A 25,978-nucleotide genomic window follows, 5' to 3' on the forward strand; every position below is an offset into this window, starting at 1 on the left:
AAGTTCTGATGTGTCCACTTATGCCAGTGCTTCAGAGAGGAGGTTTTTTGTTGTTGTTTTTCTTAATTCTCTACCTTATCCATTCTGATCCTTACTTGCCCAGTGTGTCCCATACTTGTTTAGTTTTACTGTGAAAACAAATATCCTGTTTTCTATTACTCACAGTGGTTCTGCTTCCCTAACTGAACCCACACTGTAGTGGGCACTATTTTTCTTCATTCTCTTTAAGTTCACTAACTTTCCCTTCTCTTGCCATACAGTCCCTTTATTATTTTTTTCCATTTAATTTAATAAATTTTAAGTCCTATATGTTTTTTTTTTATTTTTTATTTTTTAAAATTTACATCCAAATCAGTTAGCATCTAGTGCAACAATGATTTCAGGAGTAGATTCCTTAGTGCCCCTTACCCATTTAGCCCATCACCCCTCCCACAACCCCTCCAGTAACCCTCAGTTTGTTCTCCATATTTATGAGTCTCTCTCTTCTGTTTCGTCCCCCTCCCTGTTTTTATATTATTTTTTCCGCTTCCCTTATGTTCATCTGTTTTGTCTCTTAAAGTCCTCATGAGTGAAGTCATATTATTTTTGTCTTTCTCTGACTAATTTAACCTAGCATAATACCCTCTAGTTCCATCCACATAGTTACAAATGGCAAGATTTCATTCGTTTTGATTGCCGAGTAATACTCCGTTGTGTATATATGCCACATCTTATTTATCTGTTCATCCATCGATGGACATTTGGACTCTTTCCAAACTTTGGCCATTGTTGATGGTGCTGCTATAAACATGGGGGTGCATGTGTCCCTTCAAAACAGCACACCTGTATCCCTTGGATAAATGCCTAGTAGTGCAATTGCTGGGTCGTAGGGTAGCTCTATTTTTAGTTTTTTGAGGAACCTCCACATTGTTTTCCAGAGTGGCTGCACTAGCTTGCATTCCCAACAACGATTTTACTTTTTAAAGGAAGATAGAGGTTTGTTTTTTCCATTCAAAAATAACAGACTGACTGGAGAAATAGCAATTTCTCTTTTCCTGCCTGGATGCCAGCAACTGTAGATGGTCTATGAAATGGAAAGTGGCCAGGTCACACTAGGAATGCATTATTGAAGCTATTGAAATGTTTTTCAGACTGTGGGCAAACCTACCTCCAATACAGGATGTAGACACATTTTTCTCTGACAGGACAAAATAGATTTAAGGCCAGAATATAACTATAAACTTCCATTTCTCTGCTAGTGTACTGACCATGAATGAGATCAAACCCATCATCAGGTGTTCCCAGAGTTGTGGAGTGTGTTCTACTGAGTGAATCAGACAGCATTTATTTCTGCCCAACAGGGATGACAACCAAAAGTAAAGGCAAAAGTAGTACTTGTAACTCATTAGGAAAAGTCATTAGCTTAGCTGTATTAAGATTGTTAATTAAATATTTAAAACAACTGGAGTAGGGAGAAACTTCCAGGAACCTTCCCCATTTGAAAGAAGTTATTATTTTAAGAGGTCAAATAGGGAAAAGTAGACAGTTTCTCAGAACAACAACTTAAGAGTATACTAAGAAAGAGAATATCTTTCCCAAGAACAAAAATATAAATAGGTTTAGTGAGGAAAGAACAAGAAGTGGTAAGTAGATACAGTGTCCAGGGTAGCTTTCATAAAATGAAAGAGGGGTTTGCTATACTAGAAGTTGACTAAGGACAAAGAAGGAAAGAAAGAGGGGCACCTAGGTGGCTCAGTTGGGTTAAGCATTGGATTTCAGCTCAGATCATGATCTCTGGTTTGTGAGTTCAAGCCCCGAATCAGGCTCACTGCTGTCAACATAGAGCTTGCTTAGGATCCTTTGTCCTCCTTTCTGCCCCTCGCTTGCACGTGTGCTCTTACTCCCCCCCCCCCCACAAATATTTTTAAAAAGAAGAAAAAAAAGAAAATTTATTAAAGGTAGTTTTCTAAGCATTATTAAAAACTTTGAATTCTTAGATTTTACAGAGCCCTTGCATGTGAGAGCATAGGTCTGACTGAGTTGTTTGTGTATTCAACAAGTATTTGGATGTACTGCACGTTAGATACATTGCTAAGGATTTAGTGATGAATGAACAGATACAGTACGTTGTCTGCCCTCAGAAAGCTTAAAGTTGAGTAACATTCTCAGAATATGTTTGAATTAATTATCTTCAAATACACATACACACACATGATTTTTTTTTTCAATTCCTACAAAGTTTTGTTTTGATGTTTATATTTCTGTCTCATTATTTGGATCTTTTTACTAATCCACCTGTCTGTATTACACTAATTTTTGCTACAGGCTTTTTTATTACTCCTTTTTAAAAAGCTTTTATTAAGGGCCAGAGATCTAAGTAAAAAAGGTACAAGATACGAAACAAAACAAAAAACCACTTTTATTATGGAAAATTTCAACATATATAAAAGTGAGAGACTAGTGAATCCCTTTGTACCCATTATCCATACCCATTATCCAGCTTTAATAATTATCAGTTCATGGTCAGTTTTGTTTCTTCTATACTGGCATCACTCCTTACCATCTCTGGGATCATTTTGAAGCAAATCCCAGATATTTTATCATTTTATTTGTAAATATTTCAGAATGAGTTTCTAAAAGACAAAGTATCTAAAAGATACTTTTTCAAAAAATAATCACATGCTATTATCACACCTAAGCATAGTAAGAATACTTCCTTAATATCATCAAATAACCATTCATTGATCAAATTTCTCTGATTACCATGCACATTTTAATGTGTTATTTCAAACAGATTATCTATGGAGGAATTCTGAGAAATGGCAGAGTAGGAAGCACCAAGAATCTGTCCCCCCACCTAGACATCAGTTGCATGGGCAGAAATTATCTGACATAACTGTTTTGGAACTCTGGAGTCAGTTGAAGGCTTACAACTTCCAGGGGAGGAAAGCTTTAACTGTTAAGTTGTGGTTAATTTCGGCTCTTAGCTCCAGAGCATCTACCCATCCCCCCACCCCAACCTCATGGCAGGCAGCTGTGTGTATGTGTCCCTAGAATCCAAAGATGGTTCAACACATGAAAATTGATCACCATAATATGCTACACAACAAAATAAAGGAAGAAAACCACCTCATCACCTCAGTTGATGCAGAAAAAGCATTCAACAAAATTCAGTTCCTTTTCATAATAAAAACACTGAACAAAATAAGAATAGAAGGAAACTACCTCAACATATAAAAGCCTGATTTTTGTATATTGATCTTGTGTCCTGCAACTTTGTTAAACTCATACACTAGTTTTAGTAGCTTTTTTGTAGATTCCATCAGGTTTTCTACATAGATTATCATGTCATATGCATATAAACACATTTACTTATTCATTTTCAATTTGGATATCATTTTTGCAATAGTCTGTTAAAAGTCACTCACCTTAATTAAATAATATAATTTACTATTAGCATAACATACAGTATATCAAAAATTTAGTTCCTTCTATTAAAATCCTTGCCGAAGTCTGATTTTGGATTCTAGGTTTTCTTAGAAAGAGTTTAAAAAATATTTTGAAATGCCTAATGATTATGGAGGAACTTTTTAAATTCCCAGCAGTGTAGTCAGCACAACTCTGCCAGCAGTTTGTTGTTTTTAAGTTAACATTTTTCTTTTTTTTAATGTTTATTCTGAGAGAGAACACACCCGCGTGCGCGCGAGCACACACACACACACACACACACACAGGAGCGAGTGGGGGAGGAGCAGAGAGAGAGAAAGGGGGAGAGAGAGAATCTCAAGCAGGCTCTACACGGTCAGTATAGAGCTCCCTGCTATCCAAGAGTTGGACACTTAACCGACTTAGCCACCCAGGCACCCTTACATATATATCCATATCCTCTTAATTATCAGCAAGAAAGGCTTTTATTTATTTATGTTTTTTGCGTTTAATTTCTGTTTATTTTTTCCAAGTTTTTATTTAAATTCCACTTAATTAACATACAGTGTAATATAAGTTTAAGAAAGACTTTTAGGGGTACCTGGATGGCTCAGTTGGTTAAGCACCCAATTTTGGCTCAAGTCATGATCTCACCATAGTGAGATCAAACTCCCCATCAGGCTTTGCACTGGTTATGGAACCTGCTTAAGATTCTCTTTTTTCTCTTCCTCTGCCCCTCTCCTACTTGTGCTCACTGTCTCTTTCAAAAAAATAAAAATGAAAAGTCTTTTAAAATGTCATTCCTTAGTAGAGGTGTATAAGAATGCATATGAGTTCTTAACAACTATTACCTAGAAAAAAATGAGCAACTGATGACATTCTAGATGCTACTCCCCCAAACCATTTTATCTTCAAGGATAGAAACACCTAATAAAGATTTTGTCTTTTTAAAATTTTTTTGAATATAAGTTTGAACTTAAATTTTACTTAATTTAGGTATATCAGCTCAGCATCTACTTGTTTTGAGTGTTATTCCATTTTCTCAGTGGTTTTCTATTTCTGGAAATATGTCTTTTTCCCCCCAAGAAATGGCATATTTCACTATAGTTTGACTCTGCTCTAGGTTATAATATACACAATGTTGTTATAGAAGCAGTTTTCCAAATCTTAAAGCAGGTCCAGTTTCCACATAGGAATAGTGTTGTAATTGGGGATTTTGATCTTGAAAACCAAGTCCCATGCCAGAGGTTCATCTTTTAGAATTCCAGTCTCAATTCCAGCAAGGCAAGAATTGGGGAGTCGCAAGGCTCCCATGAAAGGAAGAGGGAGGCTACTGACCAGAGATGGATTCAGATTTGGGGGCTGGACTTGAAACCTCTACGGTTTTTGGCACGCTCATTTATAAAAAGGAATACAAATACAAAATTAAGTATTAAGGAAATATTTACAGTCAGTTCTGATTATCTGCATCAATTATGTTCCATAAAGTCACCATAATAAAGGACCTGAATGTGAGAGAGGAAACTATCAAAACCCTAGAGGAGAAAGCAGGAAAAGACCTCTCTGACCTCAGCTGCAGCAATTTCTTACTTGACACACCCCCAAAGGCCAGGGAATTAAAAGCAAAAATGAACTATTGGGACCTTATGAAGATAAAAAGCTTCTGCACAGCAAAGGAAACAATCAACAAAACTAAAAGGCAACCAACGGAATGGGAAAAGATATTTGCAAATGACATATCAGACAAAGGGCTAGTATCCAAAATCTATAAAGAGCTCACCAAACTCCACACCCAAAAAACAAATAATCCAGTGAAGAAACAGGCAGAAAACATGAATAGACACTTCTCTAAAGAAGACATCTGGATGGCCAACAGGCACATGAAAAGATGCTCAACGTCGCTCCTCATCAGGGAAATAAAAATAAAAACCACACTCATATCACCTCATGCCAGTCAGAGTAGCCACAATGAACAAATCAGGAAGCTATAGATGCTGGAGAGGATGTGGAGAAACGGGAACCCTCTTGCACTGTTGGTGGGAATGCAAATTGGTGCAGCCACTCTGGAAAACAGTGGAAACATTTTTCCACTCTGGAAAAATTTTTTTCCTCAAAAAATTAAAAATAGACCTACCCTATGACCCAGCAGTAGCACTGCTAGGAATTTACCCAGGGGATACAGGAATACTGATGCATAGGGGCACTTGTACCTCAATGTTTATAGCAGCACTCTCAACAATAGCAAAATTGTGGAAGAAGCCTAAATGTCCATCAACTGATGAATGGATAAAGAAATTGTGGTTTATATACACAATGGAGTACTACGTGGCAATGAGAAAGAACGAACTATGGCCCTTTGTAGCAACGTGGATGGAACTGGAGAGTGTGATGCTAAGTGAAATAAGCCATACAGAGAAAGACAGATACCATATGGTTTCACTCTTATGTGGATCCTGAGAAACTTAACAGAAACCTATGGGAGAGGGGAAGGAAAAAAAAATGAGGTTAGAGTGGGAGAGAGCCAAAGCATAAGAGACTCTTAAAAACTGAGAACAAACTGAGGGTTGATGGGGGGTGGGAGGGAGGGGAAGGTGGGTGATGGGCATTGAAGAGGGCATCTTTTGGGATGAGCACTGGGTGTTGTATGGAAACCAATTTGACAATAAATTTCATATATTAAAAAAAAAATAAAGTCACCATAAATACTGAATTAGTGAACCACTGCTCCTGTGTTCCAGTGAATCTCTGGTCACAACTTTTTTGTCAACCAATCAACATATAACCTTGGATTATATGTGTTTCTGTTTAAAAAAATTTTTATATAATACATACTGTTGATTCATTAACATTGTATTCCTAGCTTACAGCACTTACACTTGAATGAAGCTTATCTAACACACATATTTTCTCAGTGAGGCATATCACAGCTTTCCTGTGCTTAGGAACATTAGACAGCACTTCACCACTACTCTTAGGGACCATTTTAAACAGTGGAGTTGTACACAACTGCATAAAAATGCAAAAAACATGGCATTGTATAGACTGCAAAAAGGATGTTTGTTCATAGCATGACAGCTTAAACAAGAAGGCAAAGTGCCACCTTGTTTGACCTCAGCTGAGAATTGTGTGTTTCAGGCCGCTCACATTTCTCTGCATTGCATGTGTCCACAAGTGACCCTGAAAGCTCCTCAAGTATTGATTTTGAAGTTACAAGTAAATTTTAGCTACTAGGCAAATTTGCAAATATGGAATCTGTGAATAGTGAGGATCAGTTACTTACAATGAACAAAGAAATACCCAACAAATTACAAATTTTTCGAAGTTGACAAGTACCATAACACGAAATTCCAGAAAAATTGACATTCCTTTTTTTTTTTTTTTTGAAGTAGGCATCACACAGGGCTTGAACTCATGGCCCTGAGATCAAGACCTCAGCCGAGATCAAGAGTCGGACACTTAACCGACTGAGCCACCCAGGCACCCCAGAAAAAGTGAAAGTCTTATTAATTGTCTGACATTCTGTATAAACTGTTTTCCCCATATTTCTTAGCTTATACTCTTCAATTATTATTTATTGGATTTTCTATAAAGTGAATTTATGATGATTTTGTAATATTTTCTATAAAGAGACTAGGAGAGATTGAATTAGATATTTCTCTAAAATGGTTGATTAAAAAAGTTGTTTTTTAATTGATAATTTGTGATGCATAAAATTTGCTACTTTATGTATACATATCTCATGTTTATACTGCTATAAACTTGGGCCATACAGACAAAGGAATTCATATACCTTCTGTTTTATGTGATTCTTATCAAAAAAAAGGAGAAAAGAATAATACATGTAATTGTTTAGGTACATTTTGAATTGCATATACTACATTTTTGAGGATATTAATGACAGAAGAGAACTTCTGTGTTGACCAGGCATTATTGAGAACTAACTCCAATTCTGATTACCTGACACTTCCCATACTGGGTGCCCTGGGACCCATTCATATTGCAGTGCATCCCTTTGCCCTGTACATGTTTATGTCACAAAAATAATGGCACAAAGGTAATCCTGAACCACATAAATATATCCCGGTAGATCTAAACTCATTGAATCCCCAGCTTAATTTTCCCATAGCAGGATCCCAGAAATGCTGAAGGCCACTTCATTGCCATCCAGTACTGTCACCGGGAAAGTGAGATGGGAGGGAATTCCAGGTGGGAAGAGACAGTTATCTTAACTCATTGTGGTCAAATTTTGCAATTTTTGCAAAAACATATGACCAGCTGAACACATTACAAAAGCCATCCTCCTCCCAGGGCCTTTGAAGGGACCTGTTCAGGGGAGGGTCCCTCCAACTTACATTTCAGTAGCCCCACTCTGCCCCTAAGGAAGCCCTTCTCACTGAACTAGGAGGGAATCTTACATCCCTTAGACATGAGATTACCTGAGAACCACTGATAATAAGAAGCCTGAAATAGAGACATATTGCAAAATCAGATGAAAAATAATAGATGCTGACTGCTTAAGACTGAGTGGGTTCTCAAGTACATAGATAACACAGAAAGACTAGGTTGCCTCCAGTGAAAATTTTGCTTTATTTGATATTGGAACAGCAGCTTTCTGTTAAAGAATACCAACCTCTGACTAGGACTTTCACTCTCCTTCAATCCTTAGAGTATACAGCACTTTCTCAAATTGACCAGACTATAATCGATTATCAACTGCTGTTCACTGACTGCCCACAACCTATGTGTAAGATGGCCATGCTCTAGGTGTTAAGTCCTGGCTACTATAGACAGTAACAGAGTCCTTTCCAGTGAGTGTTTTGTGTCTGTTCAGTAAGCCTCACTACCCATTCTTCCTAGGCTCCCACCTTTAATTGCTTAGCTTAGGACAGAGTATTGACTAAGAATGTAGGATCAAATAAGCCTTAGATATGATTCAGTGATGAGTCATAAAAGCATACAACTACATCTATGCAGTCAATTAAAATATACAGATAGTTCTCATATTGCTTATAGTACTATAGTGGTTATTCTAAAAAGTGCTTGGGTGTTTGAGTGCTTGGATGTTCTGTGTAGAATGCCATCAAGTTTTGACCTACCTAAACCAAAAATTCCAATTGTGATAACTATTTATCAGGGGGTGATGAGTGTGACTTGCACAGCTCATACCGCTTTAAAAACCCATCTGAGGGGTGCCTGGGTGGCTCAGTCAGTTAAGTGTCCGACTTCAGCTCAGGTCATGATCTCACAGCGCGTGAGTTTGAGCCCCACGTCAGGCTCTAGGCTGACAGTTCGGAGCCTGGAGCCTGCTTCGGGTTCTGTGTCTCCCTCTCTCTCTGCCCTAACCCACTTGCATTCTGTCTCTGTTTCTCTCAAAAATAAACATTAAAAATAAATAAATAAATAAAATAAAAACCCATTTGAGAAAGGTTAGTACTCATTCTACTTTTTCTATGGAAAATTGAGCCATTCAAGTCATTACATTGGTGTTATACTGGGTTCAAGATTTGGATCAATTATTTTGAAAATAAGGTGATAAAACATCCAAATATCTGAAAGTCTCATTAAAGCCCTTTAATTGGAAGGTGAAAGGGAGGAGATATTTCTTCTTATTCTCCTGCTACATTAAGGGAAGTTGTGAAGATGAGTAATGTCTGTAAACTGTCACTTTTAAACACTCTGTATTTCTAGGTAGTAGGCAAAACTCTTATGAGGCAAGTGTAGGAGAATAAATTGAGGCTTAGAGAAGTTTGTGTAACATGCCTAGTAAATGGCAACAGGAAGAGGCAGAGTCTTAACTCCAAGCCTTTATATTCACCATTAACAAGTGCTTTGAGGAGCCAGTATTTTGTTTGTTTTATTTTCCTGGTGCTTTGTTGAAGGTGACTAACAATATAAGCTTCAGGGCTGCTTTTAATATTGGCTGCTAAAGCCACATATCCTTGGCATCTGCCCATCATTAGCAACATAAGACATTACCACAGAAACCTTAAACAATTAGATTTCTCATGTATCTAGTTAGTAGAAGAAAGTGAAGTATAACTTTTAAATAACTAAATGAGTAGAATCATAAAAGGTGATTCTACTTTGCCTATATTTGTTGTTTCCATATTTTGAGATGATTTCTTCTTTGTCATTATAAGGGATTATCAATTATGGAAACACATAGAAATTTGCAAAAGTCAGTAGAGAATGTAACCCTTTTTTGAGGAATGAACAAATCTGAAGGAAAAAGGAGATACGGTAATATAAAATGGAAATCCTATGGGAAGTGTGTTCAGAAAGTTATCTTTGTCTTTAATCATAACAGTAGGCATGAGAAGTGATTTTCTTTCTCTGGATTATAAAAAGTTTAACTTAATTGTGGGAGAATGTAGAATGATGTGCTAATAAGTAGATTAAAATTCAGATAGAAGTTTGAGTAGAAAGCCTGATTTTTAACAGAAGAAATGTTATTTCCCCATTATACCTATCAAACATCTTTCTTTCCAGGTGGTACCAAATAAATATCACTTGCTCCTATCCAGTTTTCACTGTTGTTCCATACACAGTAGAGATATCCTTCAAGTATATCTATGGAGGAGGTAAATGTCCTCAGAAAGATGAGTCAAGATTTTAGCAGCTGAGACATTAGGAGAATACTCCTACTAGTGTAAGTAGAAAGTAATGTGGGCATTGGATCCTAAGTGTATTGAAGAACTAAATCTATGTGTCTCCCTAATGGTAAATAGGTCCAAAAGTTTTATTAAATCCGAATACAAAACAGCATATGATACAGGTTCCTATATCCTTAGGGAGCATGTATTTCTACCCATTTTGTCTAATGTTGCCTCTCCTTTGCCACCCTGTTTTTACAGATTTTATTAGCCTAGACCAGAGGTCAGCAAACGACCAACCTCAGGCCAAATCTGTTTTTGTAAATAAAGTTTTATTGGAACATAGCCATGCACATTTGTTTAAATATTGTCTGTGACTGCTTTCAGTCTTCAATGACAAAGTTAAATAATTGTGACAAAGTATATGGCCTGCAAAGCCAAAGATATTTACTGTGTGATCCTTTATGGGAAGAATTTGCCAATCCTGGTTTAGACAGTAATAGAAATAATTCTTAAACATTCTTGCCTTATGTTTTCCTTTGCTTCCTCCTCCTGTTCCTTCAGCTGTATGTGAGCTCTTGTCTGTATTTGATACATCAGCTTTCTGGGCATATGCCTTTGTCTGCCCCTGCTGAAGTTCCTACCCCAATTAGCCTTTTTTGGTTTTTTGTTTTTTTTGTTTTTGTTTTTTCATTTATGAGTTGAAGAGTTTTTACTGGCTAGATCATGGGACTAGATACAAAGTATACGTAGGGACTCAAGAATATGAGTTGTGTGTTACAGACTTTGCTGTGTTATAGACTTTGGCCATATTCACTTTAGATCATTATTAAAAGCACAGTGATCTTAAGATACAATAAGAAATACTGTTAATGATTATGAAGCTTTCAAATGCAAGTTGATGTCTGCTTAAATATTAGGACATATCTTGATTTATTCTGAATAATACCAGGTTCTACTAGATGGGCTCTGAAGCTTCTATGCTAATGAAATCAGTTTTTATTTTACTTTATCTTTGATTTCTTACATGTTGCAGGTAGGAAGGGAATAAGAGTAACTTTTTTTTTTTTTTTAGTTCATTATTTTCTTCTCTTTTATTCTATAGTAACGTTCTTCTGGGATATTTGGGCTATTGCTGTCATGCTATCACAAGAGGCTCTAATAGAAACATTAAGATGCAGATAGAAAAAGATGTGTATAGAGATTTCAATATGGAAAAGTAGGGAGTCACTGATTGTATCTGAATGGATAGAGACAGGTTATTATTTTTACCATTTCTTGTTACTGTTTTCTCTCAACTATTTCATGTCTTTCCCATAGCTATTGCATCTTTTATTCCTCTCTCTTTTCATTGGCATAACTAGTGTTTATTGTTAGACGAAATACATCACCTATAAATATCCAACACTTTTATACGCACACACACCATCATCTCTTTCATCAAGTTGCCGCATATCAGAGGCTATTTGGGATTGTTGGAAGAATTCTAGTTAACATTCTGCCGGCAAAATAGCCCCATAGCTTCGGGCATTTCCCTTGCTCAGAAGTTGATGGTTTTTTGTTTATTTGCATGTGTGGAGGTTTTTTTTTTTTTTTTTTAATTTATTTGTTTTGTTTTGAATTTTGGTCTAAATCCTCTTCCCCTGAAGTGATTAGAGTGGCTGTACTTGTCAGGTTTGGAAATGTCAGGGCTAGTAGAGGAGGCCATACCGTGAAGCTGCACTTAGCACGAGAGATAAAGAGAGGTGGTTACAGGATGCCCTGTAACAGGGTTGGTTGTTTAAAGGGTTAGAGGCAGGATAGATACTACATTTGACTTGTAACCAAAAGACCTAGTGCCCTGCCCTTTGTACTTATATAATGGATGAAAAAGGAAATAAAGTCAGACCCTAAGAAAAAGCTTTTAAAAAGAAGGAATTTTACCTGTGTTCAAAGCCTACATCCCCTCCAGGCTTTGAATAGTCTTTTAAATATTCACTACGAGGGGCACCTGGGTGGCTCAGTCAGTTAAACATCTGTCTTTGGCTCAGGTCATGATCTTGTGTTTCACGAGTTTGGGCCCTGTGTCGGACCTTGTGCTGACAGCTTAGAGCCTGGAGCCTGCTTCGGATTCTGTGTCTCCCTCCCTCTGCCCCTTCCCTGCTCATTCTCTCTCTCTCTCTCTCTCTCTCTCTCTCTCTCTCTCTCTCAAAAATAAATAAAACATTAAATTTTTTTTTTCAATGTTCACTATGAGAGTTCTTTTCTTCAAACATTATGTTTTCTTTTTACATAAGGAGATATAATACCATAGTGTCGCAAGATTGAAATGATTAAAAAAATGTTGGTTTATCATTTTTAAAAGAAAGTTATATGAGCAGATGCCTCTGGAAACAAAAAGCCATCAGTTTGCCAATAAATAAGTAGCATTATAGATGTGAATTAAATGTGTATCACATGAGAATATGTTGGACTTAAAATACAGGCTTCAGTTTCTGGATAAGATGTAGTAAACACATTATTACTGTATTCTTCCTGCTAAGTACAATAACAACAAAAAATCCCGTACAATGTGAATCTTCTATGTTTGTTTATTTTTTTGTTTGTCTTGTTCCTGTATATTCCAGTTGGAGGTGTTGGAGAATCTTCCAACCTAAAAATACTAATTGATGGAGCCAAAAAAGGCCTCATTTTGATTACATCTATTCTATTCCAAGAGAATGTCATGAAAAGGGTTGGCCCTTGCCCTTCCTGGTGCCATATCTGTGGAGCTTGAGCACATAGCCTTGTCCACCATACCTGCCCTGCAATAATGAGCGCACCCCTACCTCTCCCAACTGGTGTTACAACTGCAGGGACTTTGGACAAAATCCGTCCACCATCACCTTCCTGTAATAATTAGGTAGTTCCATTCTCTTCACAACTAGAGTGGAAGGAGGATATGGAGGAAAGGGAGTTAGAGAACAGGATTTTTCTAATATGTACTTGAAATCCAGGGTAGACCTCTGAACATCACATGCGTGGAACTGATGAGGATCAATGCAGAGAAAGGTCTGAGAACTGAACTCTGTATGATATACTATGTAGGCTTCACACTGGCTCTTGGTTAACCCACAAATGGGGCAGAACAAAATAACACTGAAAAAGCTTTAACAATTAAATTGACATTTGAGCCACAGCCAATAAAAGTGAGTTAAGAATCTATATAGTTTGCTGTCTACTGAAATAGATCATTTAAATAGAAAGCAGAGTCTCATAACATAAGATTCACCATATATCAAGAACCAGGAAAATCTTAATTCAGATGACAAAAGATAATCAGTGGACAGCACACCGATATGGCACAGACATTGGAATTCCTGGTAAGGATTTTAAAGAAGATATAATAACAAAAATGCTGCAATAAGCAATTACAGACTTGAAACAAATGAAGAAGAAATAGAAAGCCTTGGCAAAGAAATGGCGATATGAGGAAAAAAAACAAGTGAAAATTTTAGAACTGAAAAATGCAGTAACCTAAGAAAAAACTGGCTTATGATGGGATAGCTGTGGCAGGGGAAAGAATCAGTGCACTTGAAGTTAGATCAGGGCAAATTATCCAGTCTAACAACAGAGAGAATAAAGATTGGGGAAAAAAAGTAAACACAGCCTCAGGGACCTGTTGGTTAAGAGTCCAAGGAGAGAAGTAAGAGTAAGGGATTGATGAAATTACTGAAAACTTCCTAAACTTGGCAAGCCAACATATTCAAGAAGTTGAACAAATTCCTAACTGGAAAAACCCAAATAATCCATTTCTAGACACTTTATAAGTAATTTGTTGAAAACTAAAGACAATGGAAAAATTCTTCAAAGCAGTTAGAGAGAAGCAATGCATTACCTATGGTGGAACAATTTGATTGACAGTGGATTTCTCATTAGAAAACACGGAGGCCATAAAAAAGAAGTAAGATATTTTAAGTGCCAAAAGAAAAGAACTGACAACCTAGACCCAGAATTCCTCATCCAGTGAAAATATAATGAGGTGAAGTAAAGACATTTTGAGATGAATGAAAGCTAAAAGAATTGATTGCCAGCAGACTTCGTCCAAAAAAAGGAAATTCTTTTTTTTTAAATATGTTTATTTATTTTAGAGAGAGAGAACATGAGCGGGGGAGGAAAGAGAGGGAGATACAGAATCTGAAGCAGGCTCCAGGCTCTGAGCTGTCAGCACAGAGCCTGACACAGGTCTCAAACCCATGAACTGTGAGATCATGACCTGAGCTGAAGTTGGACACTTAACCGACTGAGTGACCCAGGTGCCCCTAAAGGAAATTCTTCAGATGGGAAGAAAGTGATGACAGAAGGAATCTTGGAATGTCAGAAATGAAGAAAATGCAAATGAAAGGGTAGACATAGGATAATTGATTAGTCTTCTTTTAAAATTTTAAAAATGCTTGATGGGGGAAAGCAAAATTTGTAACATTGTCAGATGTAGTTTTCAATGTATATAAAGGTAATCTTTAAGACAACCATATCATAAAATGGAGAAAGTAAAGGTACTGAGGTTTCTACATCCCACTTGAAATAATGTTGATATGAGTAGACTAGTAAATTACATGTGTGAGCATACACACACACAACACACACACACACACACACACACACACAGAGTCATTAACAATACTCTGAAGAAATGTATTTAAAAACACTGCAGATGAATAAAAATTAAATACTGAAAGTTCAAATTATGCACAGGAAAGCAGGAATGGGTGTTGTGTTTTGTCAAATACTTTTTCTTTACAAATTGATATAATCATGTGGATTTTCTTTTGTTAATGTGGTAGATTACGTTGAATGAATTTTGAATACTTAGCCAGCTTTGCATTGCTGGAATAAACTCCACTTGGTCATGATATACATATATCACATATATTATATGTGTGTGTGTGAGTATGTGTGTATTCACATATCACATATGTATATATGATAAAATAGGTTGAAAATGATAAAAATAATATGTTGATCAGAAAATAAAATAAGTCAACATGATAAAAAAATTGACAAAATCCAACACTCTTTCATGATAAACACTTAGCACTCTAGGAGAAGAGGGAAATTCTTCAATCTGATTAAAAAAAAAAGAATTTACAATCTACAGGTATCATTCATCACACTTAATGGTGAAAGATTAAATGCTTTTCCCCTAAACTTGGAAATGAGGCAATGGTATCCTCTCTCACCTATTCTCTCACTCCTATTCATAGTAATGGAAGTTCTATGAAGTCCAGTAAGTCAAGACAAAGAAACAAATGGAATGCATAACTAGAAAGAAAGAAAACTGTCCCTATTTGCAGGTGACATGATTGTCTACATAGTAAAATCCTTAGCAATCTACCAAACAATAACAACCATATAGCAGTAAAACTTCTAGAATAAGTGAATTGAGCAAAGTTGTGGGATATATGATCAACACAAAAAAATTCGTCGTAGTTCTACATCCTTGCAAGAAACAATTAGAAACCAGAATTTTAAGACATAATGCCATTTATAATTGCCCTAAAAATGGAAAATGCAATACTTAGATAAAAATACTTATACAATGCTGGTGAAATAAATTAAAGGTCTAAATGAGTGAATGAATTTATTATGTTCATGGGTTAGAAGACTCAACATAGAAAAGAGTTCAGATCTTCGCAAACTGATCCATAGACTGAACATATTCCTATCAAAATCCCAGCAAGTCCTTTTTTCTTTTTGTATATATAGACAAATTGATGCCAAAATTTGTATAAAAAGGCAAAGGAATTAAAATAGCTAAAGCAATTTTGAAAAGAATAACATCTGAATAATAATCATAGTTGATACTTCTAAGACTTAACCATAGTGACAGTGATCAAAATAATGTATAGTATTGGAAGAGAGGTAGACATATAAATCAATGAAACAGAATAGAGTCCAAAATAGACCCACGTGGGTGTACTTTTTTTCATTGAGGTGAAATTTATGTAACCATCTAAAATTCACCATCTTAAAATGAACAATTCAGTGGTATTTAGTGCATTCACAAGGTCACCTCTGTCTAGTTGCACAGCATTCATCAGCTTAAGAGAAAACCTCACTCAAAATCATTAAACAGCTGCTCTCCATTTCCCCATTTCCAATTCCCATGGCCCCTAGAAACCACCAATCTGCATTGTCTATGGATTTACCAATTCTGAGTGTTTCATACAAATGGAATCATATGCGATTTTTTTCTATCTGGCTAACTTTACTTAGATTAATGTTTTCAAGCTCCATCCATGTTGTAGCATGTATTAGTACTCCATTCCTTTTTTGTGGCTGAGTAATATTCTGTTCTGTGAGTCTACCAAAATGTGTTTATCCATTCATTTGTTGATGGACGTTTGGATTGTGTTCACCTTTTGCTGTTTCAAACTAGCATTGCTATTAATATGTCTCTACATGTATTTATTTGAGTAACAGTTTTCCTTCTTTTGAGTATATACCTATAAGTGGGCAGTTGAGTTTTGAGACAGATGCAAAAGCAGTTCAATGAAAGAAGCATAGTCTTTTCAATAAATGGTGTTGGAATAATTGGACATCTCATAGGGAAAAAAATGAACCTTGACCTAAACCTCACATTTTTACATAAAATTACCTGAAAATGGGTAGTAAATCTGACAGATAAAACAAATGTGACATGTAAAACTATAAAACTTTTAGAGGAAATTGTTGGTATAAATCTTTGTGACCTAGGCTAAAAGTTTTTAAACAGACACCAAAAGAATGGTTTCTAAAAGGGGAAAAAAAATCAATAAATCAAACTTATAAAATTAAGAACTTTTGCCCTGTGAATGACCCTGTTAAAGAGGATAAAAGACAAACCATAAACTTGACTGGAAGAAAATCTTCACAATTCACATCTCCAACAATGGTCTTGTATCCAGAATGTATTAAGAACTCTCTTTCTTTTTTAAGTTGTATTTTTTTTTTAAGAGAGAGAGAGGGCGCATGTGTGCATGTGAGAGGGAGAGAGGGGCAGAGAGAGGGAGAGAGAGAATCTTAAGCAGGCTCCATGCTCAACGTGGAGCATGAGTCTCACAACCCTGAGATTCATGACCTGAGCCAACATCAAGAGTCAGGTGCTTAACTGACTAAGCCACCCAGGTGCCCCAAGAACTCTTCAATCTCAACAGTAAGAAACAACCCAGTTGGAAAATGGACAAAAGTTTTGAGCAGATAACTTTACCAAGGAAGATATATGGTCAACAAACATGCACATGAAAAGATGTTCAAAATCATTAACTATTAGGAGATGTAACCTGAAAACATGATGAGATCCCACCACACCCCTATCAGAAATGGCTAACATAAAAAACACCAAGATTTGGAGCCACCAGCTCTCTCATGTATTCCTTATGGAAATGTAAAATGGTATGGCATTCTGGGAAATAGTGTGACAATTTGGTTCAACAATTATACTCCTGTGTATTTATCCTAGAGAAATAAAAACTCATGTCCACACAAAAATCTGTACACTCACATGCATAGCACTTAATCTGTAATACCCTAAACCTGGAAACAACCTATATGCCCTTCAATGGGTGAATAGACTGTGGCACAATCCAATAACAGACTACTACTCAATAATATGAAGGAATGAACTATTGATACACACAATACCTTGGATGGATCTCAAGAGCATTATGCTAAGTGATAAAACCGATCTCAAAAGGCTTAATACTGTCTGATTTCATTTATAGCATTGTCAGAGTTACTAAATGATTGTCATGAAGAACAGGTCAGTAGTTGCCAGAGATTAACATTTGGAGAAGGAGTGATGTAAGAGAAATTATTTTGATGTAACAGCCTGTATCCTGATTGTAGTACTAGTTGCATGAGTCTATATATGTTATAAAATTTGATAGTTCTGTAAACCACCACTCCCCGCCCCCCTCAAAAAAACCTGGTGAAATCTAAAGAAGGTCTGTATATTAATAATATTATGTAATGTCAGTTTCCTGATATTGATAATGAACTGTGGTTAAGTAAGATATTCTCATTGGGGAAAGCTGTGTGGAAGGTAACTCGCTATTGTTTTTGCAATTCATTGTGGGTCTTAAATTATTTAAAAATAAACAGCAAAAAATACTGTGTTAAAGATTTCAAAAAGTTAATAACCTGAACTGGTTAGATCACTGTTAAACTGAGGCAGTGAGAAAAATGGTCTTAAAAGTATTTTTAACTAAAAAAAATAATAACGGGATTTCAAAGAAATTTAGACTCAGCTAACAGTGGATTCTCAGTGCATGGATAGCTACATGGAGAGATGGAACAATGCCTCTATCCAAAGGAAAGGCAGCAGGATTTGACATCTGGTTTAGTTATTGTTGGTGGTTTGATTTAAAAGCCAGTGAGTAGACATGTGCTCTAAGTACCAGCGCTACTGGGACCAGTGGCACTCTGCAGAATGGAAGAACTGGCAAAACAGTGTAAGTTATTCTGATCTTTATTTAAAACCGAACAAAACATTCACAACAGCTTTTGCACAAGAACCGAAGTTTCAACTAGTGTTTCTCTTTTGTGTCTGCTATCCACTTCATCTTTTGATCTGGGCTAACCGGTTCCAAACTTGCTTTTACTTTTCTCCTTCTTTCCCCCTTCTCTCTCTTCCTCTTTCCCCATTCCCCTCTGTCTCCAGCACTTCTTCCCTTTCCCTCTTTCCTCCCTTTCTTCTCTATTCTCCCTTTCTTCCTTTCCTTCCATCCCTTCCCCATCCTTTTCCTATCTCCCTCTTTTTTTTTTTTTTTTCTTTTTTAAGGAGTACCTGCTGTATCCTCCCTGAATATTGGTTTTGGAGAAGGAGAGTATAATTAGGCCTGTTAAGTAAAATGGTGGAGGACATTTCTGACATTCAACCTTAATTTTTAAACTAAGTTATTTTTAGATTGAGAAATTAAGCTGGTTCTGACACCTGGGAGTCAGGCTATAAACTTATGGAGAAAAATTGAAGGTGCTTGAAGCTATATGTCTTCTGTGCATTTGTGTAGGATTGGCAGAATTTGGCTTCTCAGAAATTAGTTTCTCTTCTCTAGCCTTGAAGGGACTTTTGTTTACATTAGATTCTTGAATGAGAGAGTTAGATTTGGATACATCTCATTCTTTCTCTGACTTTCTTTTGTGGCTTTTATAGTTGCAGAAGATATTAGCAAAGTTGCTCTGGTGTACTTGTCTTTTGAACCTGAAATAGAGGTTTTTTAAAGATCACCTGGAATATCCAGAGATATTTGGATATTTGAGACTACTATCTCAAAGACCCCAGTAATAGAAATGCCCCATAATGTTTGTTGTTTCTATTGGACATGTAGAATTTGTCTTTTTAAAAAAGTGGCTTTAGAACATTCCAAAGACTTCTAGGCAGAGTAAAACTTTTAAAAATGCATCTAAAATAAGCCAATTGTTGATTATTAAGATCGTTCCTCTTCTATAACTGTATAGTAACCATCTGCCTTTGCTTCAGTGTGTCAGGATTACGGTCTGTATGTTAACTATGCACCTTGGTATCTTTTCTCTATTGCTTCCACACTTAGAATTTTATAAAATGCCTACAGGGAAATTGATTTCCTGCAGCATTTGGTAGACTACTTGTGCCTGAGCTATTGTGTTGTTCTTAACTACTTGCAACAAATTGTTCTTTGCTAGAGGGCTAGAAAGGACGCCTCAATACTGTCTTAACTTTGCTATGAAAATATTCTTGTTTAATGTGTTAAGAGACAATAATTTCCAGTACTAGCTTTTAAAAATGAAAATGCTTTTAACTTTCTCTTTCATGGTTATTAACTATGCCCAGAGTCTTCATTTTAATTACCACAATGCAGTACTCCAGTTCTCTTATTTGCTTCATTACCTTTTCTGCTTTGGTTGTGAAAATAATTTTAGAGAAGTAAAATCAGACTGTTTCCAGTACAATGAAATGCTTTCACCACACTGTTAATGAATCTTTTCTTCATTATAACACAAAGCTAGATGCTGTAGATCTTTTTAAACAAACAAATTAAAAACTGTTTAGTCTTATGATGAGAGCAGACAAAGAACACAATAAAACTTAACATACCTGGCTCATTCCTTTAGTTTTTCTGACCTCTTCATTGGAAGTAGGAGGTGTCTATGGCTTAACTCTGCCCTGGAGAAGGAATGCTATTAGTTGCTGGAAGCGTTCTTGGGCTTCTTAAATGTGAGATCTGAAACCATAAATCTACTAGAAGAAAACATATAGGAAAAGCTCCTTGGACATTGTTCTTGACAATGATTTTTTGTGTATACCACCAAAAGCAAAAGCAACAAAAGTAAAAATCAGCAAGTGACTACAGCAAACGAAAAAACTTGTGCATGGCAAATGAAATCATGGACAAAATGAAAAGGCATCCTAGAGTGGGAAAAAATATTTGCGAACTGTGTATCTGATAAGGGGTTAACATTCAAAATATATAGGGAATTCAACTCAATAGCAAAAAAATAACCTACTAGAATATGGACTAAGGATCTGAATTGACATTTCTCAAAAGAAGACCTACAAATAGTCAAGAGATCACTAATCATCAGGGAAATGCAAATCAAAATTACAATGAGAAATCACCTCATACATGTTAGAAAGGCTGTTATCAAAAAGATAAAAGATAACAAGTTTTATAAAGGATGTGGACCAAAGGGAACCCTTGCACACCATTGGTGGGAATGTAAATATCCATTATGGAAAACAGTATGGAGATTCCTCAAAAAGTTAAAAATAGAACTACTGTATGATACAGCAGTCCCACTTCTCGGTAGTATATGTCTGAAAGAAATGAAATCACTATCTCAGAGAGATACTGCACCCCCTTGTTCACTGCAGCATTATTCAAAATAGTCAAAATATGGAAACAACCTATGTGTCTGTCAGTGGATAAATGGATAAAGAAAAAAAGGTGGTATGTATATATATATATAAACACACACATATACATATATACACACACATATATATACACATATATACACACATATATACACACAATGGAATGTTCTTCAGCCACGAAAATAATAAAACCTGCTTTTGCAAGATAATAAACCTGAAGGATATTATGCTAAGTGAATAAGACACAGAAAGACAAATATTGCATGATCTCATATGTGCAATCTAAAAAAGTCAAATTCATAAAAGTAGAGAGTAGTATAGGAATTACCAGGAGAAAGGAGATGTGGGAAATGAGATGTTGATCAAAGGGTATGAAGGTTCACTTAATGTGGGATGAGTAAGTTCTAGAGATCTAATGTACAGTATGGTGACTATAATTAATAATACTGGTATTACATACCTGAAATTTGCTAAGAGAGTTGGTTTCAAGAGTTCTCCCCATGAAAAAGTAAATTGTAACTATGTGAAGTGATGGATATCTTAATTAATTTGATTGTGGTAATCATTACATAGTGTGTATGTATGTATGTGTAATATATATATGTATGTGTGTAGTGAAGGAGATGTGGGAAATGAGATGTTGATCAAAGGGAATGAAGGTTCACTTAATGTGGGATGAGTAAGTTCTAGAGATCTAATGTACAGTATGGTGACTATATATATATATCAACTTGTTTGTATACTTTAAATATATACAGTTTTTATTTGTCTAGTATACATATGTCCACAAGGCTAGGGGAGTGACCAGGTAAGTGCTCTAAGCCTGCACTTCTTGTTGAATTTTGTATTAAAGACATCATGAGAGGATGGATAAGAGTATTGAACAATAGATAGGGAGAGCTGAATTCTAAATTCTGGCTTCATTGCCACCAGTATATTTTTGTCACTGATGGCTTGACATCACCTTTGTCTCCCTACATGCAATTCAATTGAACTAATAGTTATTGAACATTTACTCCTCGTGAGAGATTTCTGGAGATACGATGTCCAGTTTATATTGACTAATTTTTGTTTGTTGTTAATTTAGCCTTTTTCTGGAATGCTTTTGGTCGGTAGTAAATATAGACAGATAAGTGAGGAAAATTACATGGTAGCTGGAAAAGTTTCCTCTGAAGAGTCTTTTGCTTGTGTGTATTGGAAATCTAAATAGTTGTGGCAAAAGGCTTCATCGGTGATTTAATTTAAAAGCCACAGAATCAGTACTATTTTGTAATGTTACATCATTAATTCACAATTACTACTAATTTACTAAATGAAGGCAGTGGAAACTTCTAAATCTTAGCAGTGCCTACATAATATAAGAATAACTGTGGTTTACTAGTTGATTTAAAATTCTTTTTAGCAAAGTAGAAATTACACTGGCTTCTGAATTTGAAATATGTTCAATAGTAACAATTTTCATATTTTAACCAAAGTAAAAGAGACTAAAATATTTTAGCATATGATGATGCCTTTAGTGAATTAATAATCATTTAGGTTTAAGAGACACTGCTTCTACCATCTTGGAGGCATATTGACTTTAATATATACTTCTCAATTTTGATTTATAGGATAATGAGAACAAATAGGGCTTTCAGTTCTGGTCATCTAGGGTCATTCTTAGAAATTAACAGTGTCAGAAGAAATGCCTCAGATAGTGTTAAAAAAAACTGAAGAAAAGGAAACTGAACAGAAGAACCCTATTTTATCTTAAGTCCTTATTTCTCAATTTATATGTAATAGCTTTGCTGCAGAATTATAACTGTAAGAATGTTACATAATATTGTTAGCTTTTAAAGGTCCATGTTTGGGCCACCTTGCAGCACTAAATGCAAAAATACTGCATTTATCCAGTGTGAAACAATGTATCTTGAGATTATGAGAATAAATGAGTTAGTATGTTTGAATTAGCTGTGAGCATATACCATGTCATTTAGTTTCATAGTATCTCTGAGAAGGAAGGATGGGTGAGCAGAAAGAGATTGTGGAGGGAGGTAATTTTTGTCACAATTTTAAATTAACAAAATGAAGCAAAATCACACAATTTAATTCATAACAGAACCCGAATTAGAACAAAAATTTTATCTTAAACTTCTCTATGCAAAGGTCTTTAACTAAAGTATGTTGTTTCAAGTAATTTTGGCAAATTTACCTCCTATTTCTAAAACTTGAATAATCATCATCATTTGCAAGATGAATTTCTTATTCTATTGGATTGTTATCTCCCAAATTTTGTTGTAAATATTAAGTGCTTAATAGATATTTATTTAATGAACAAAAGTTCACCTGTACACGATCAGTGAGTGATACTCAAGGCAGAAGGAGGGAGAAGTGAGTGAGACCCTCTCCCAAGGGACTTAGGGAGGAGGTATTTTCAATCTGTATTTCCCAATCTTCTAGTCCCAAATGAGAAGTACTTCCTAGTGGCACTCCTGCTGGAAGTGTATCATACTCTACGCACATACATGTGGGGTGTGTGTGTGTGTGTGTGTGTGTGTGTGTGTGTGGTGAGTGGACAATGTCTTAAAAGGGAGGAAGGGGAAAGATCAAAAGAATCACCATACAGAACAAAGCAATATGCCTGCATTCTTGGATAACTGGTAGAGAAATATAGAAGAAAGTGCATTAGGCACACTAGAAACAATTGAAAAACAGGTTTTATCATCAGAAATAACTACCCTGTTAAAGTGTCAGCATAATTAAAGTTGCTTTTGGTAAGGAAGCCCTTCTGTATATTCTTGCTAATGGATGAGACATACCTTCAAGCCTTTTGCAGACAGAAAGTATAAAACCAGGATCAGTGCAATTGACAAAGGCTATTTCGTAAGAAATTTGAAGATTATGCATACATATATATGCATGCCCATGTGTGTGTGACAACAGCTCTGATTCCCTTTTATAGACTCCTATAAATCTCTATTTGTGCTCCTCTGTAGCAGTGGTGGATAACAAAGACTTAGGTCAGCTAAGGGGTTCCTGAGTAGGGTTTCTTTCCATCTGAATAAATCCCTGCCCATCTCAGAATTGTTGCTTTGTTTCCTTTATTAACATCTGCTTGTTTTTTCTAGATACTTATTCTGGTGAGCCTAATCTTGTGTTAGACACACATAGGTTTGTTTTTTGGTTTTGTTTTTGTTTTTTGTTTTTTGTTTTTTTCTATTTCTCACTGTCTCTCTGCCTTTTTATGAACAAGATCTTTTGAATTTTTCACACTTTTAAATATTTTTGTAAAAAATTGGGCTGTGGCTCTGAACTTCTTCAGTGTTTTATTTACTGTTCTCATTCTGATCATTCATTTTCTCTTCTCTTATTGCTAGCCTTGGAGTCTTCCATTGATTATTCATGATTACTCATTCCAGAACCAAACATAGTGGATTCCTTTCCTTTTTACATGTTACCTATGACTTAACAGAAAGATTTAATACAGTCTCAATTTAGCTTGGGTTAAGGCACATTAACACTCTTGAATTAAGCTTCATTTCATAAACTGTTCATGTCTTTCTCTTAGGACTCGGTTCTTATGCTTGAAGCATTGCATTCTAATTAGACTCAGGAAACACAGATTCCTTAATTTGTGTCTTAAATGCAGATATGTCTTCTTTTTATTAAAAAAAAAGTCTATAGTTTCAAACGTTTAATTATTCTATTCCTTCACTCTTTTTTTTCCTTAAAAATGTGAAGATTAATGTAAGATGTAATCAGGTATATTACATGTGAGGTATATGGCATATCTGTACATCTTTACAATAATTGTGTATATTGAAAAACTATTCTAAAAGAAAAAGTCTACTGAAAAATATATAAAGGATATTTTCTTTTTCATTCATATGAATTTTAGAAATATTCATGTGCTATATTTCTTTTTTTTTAATTTTTTTTTAACGTTTATTTATTTTTGAGACAGAGAGAGAGCATGAACAGGGGAGGGTCAGAGAGGGGGAGACACAGAATCCGAAACAGGCTCCAGGCTCTGAGCCGTCAGCACAGAGCCTGACGCGGGGCTCGAACTCACGGACCGCGAGATCATGGCCTGAGCCAAAGTCGGCCGCTTAAGCGACTGAGCCACCCAGGTGCCCCTCATGTGCTGTATTTCTTAAAATCACGAAATATCTGACAAATGTTATGTTCTTTATTTGCCCTGTTGATAAACTATTGAATTAATAACAAAGCTGTGGATCATTTTGAGAATGTTCCTTATTCCCAGGATCCTTATATAATATTGGATAGAAAGTAAATGATATTGGTCTCTCAATAACATATCACCTATCCTTTTCTTCCTCTCAAATCTCTTGTGGCTAAACCAGCTGGAGTCTTAAGTAGAAAAGTCTTAAGTGAAAAGAATCAGCAACTCTGGTACTTGATTGGGGAAACTGTACTGACCAAAGCTTGCTGAATTTTATCTGGATTTTCTCAGACTTCTAAGGGCTCTAACTCTTCAGAAGGCTCTTGATGCTATAGGTTATATTTTGATCTAAAAAGATCAGCCTCAGTGGCACATTTGAATGTAAAAGATACCTCTTCTGAAAGTAACTGTGCTGCATTTTCCCTTCTCAGTTTTTCCTTCAGAGTCATTTTATACCTTCACCTTCCTAGCTTTTGTTTCTAGGGCTCTGCTTGACAGAACAGATGATATCCTTGGAAAACAGCTGTAGACTTGTAGTTTGGCGACTGCCTTTTTTCAAGGCTCATATAAATTGAGAACTGGTTACTTTGCTTCTTTGTGGGAGAAAAGTTGCTGTTCCTCAAGGCACCCATCCATACTCTTACCTCATAGACAGAACAACTTAAACTTCTTGCAGACAGAACAGCTTTAAACTTCTTGGTTAAAGTCCTTGTCAAAACAAAATTTTATTTGAAGAACTAAGATGCCTCAGGATATTTAACAGTAGCCCATACGAATTACAGCAGAGTTGAAGCTTTATAATAAAAAAAGATATCTCTCATTAACTAACCCTATTGCACCCACTGTTAGATAATATTAAGTGTTTTAACTACTTACTGTTCATCTTATAGCAAGGTATACACATAGAAAAAAGGACCTGCTGATTAAAAATTGGCATAACAATGGGTGGGCATATGGGTGAAATAG

At 35.7% G+C, this 25,978-nt stretch overlaps 1 protein-coding gene across 16 annotated transcripts in view; it reads left to right on the forward strand.

Moving 5' to 3' along the window:
- The window catches only part of FUT8 (fucosyltransferase 8), a 306,694-nt gene that overhangs the window by 220,436 nt on the left and 60,280 nt on the right, over positions 1-25,978 (forward strand). The gene's annotated exons all lie outside the window — the stretch shown is intronic.

Source organism: Acinonyx jubatus, chromosome B3 (genome assembly GCF_027475565.1).
Source record: "Acinonyx jubatus isolate Ajub_Pintada_27869175 chromosome B3, VMU_Ajub_asm_v1.0, whole genome shotgun sequence".
Classification (NCBI taxonomy): Eukaryota; Metazoa; Chordata; class Mammalia; order Carnivora; family Felidae; genus Acinonyx; species Acinonyx jubatus.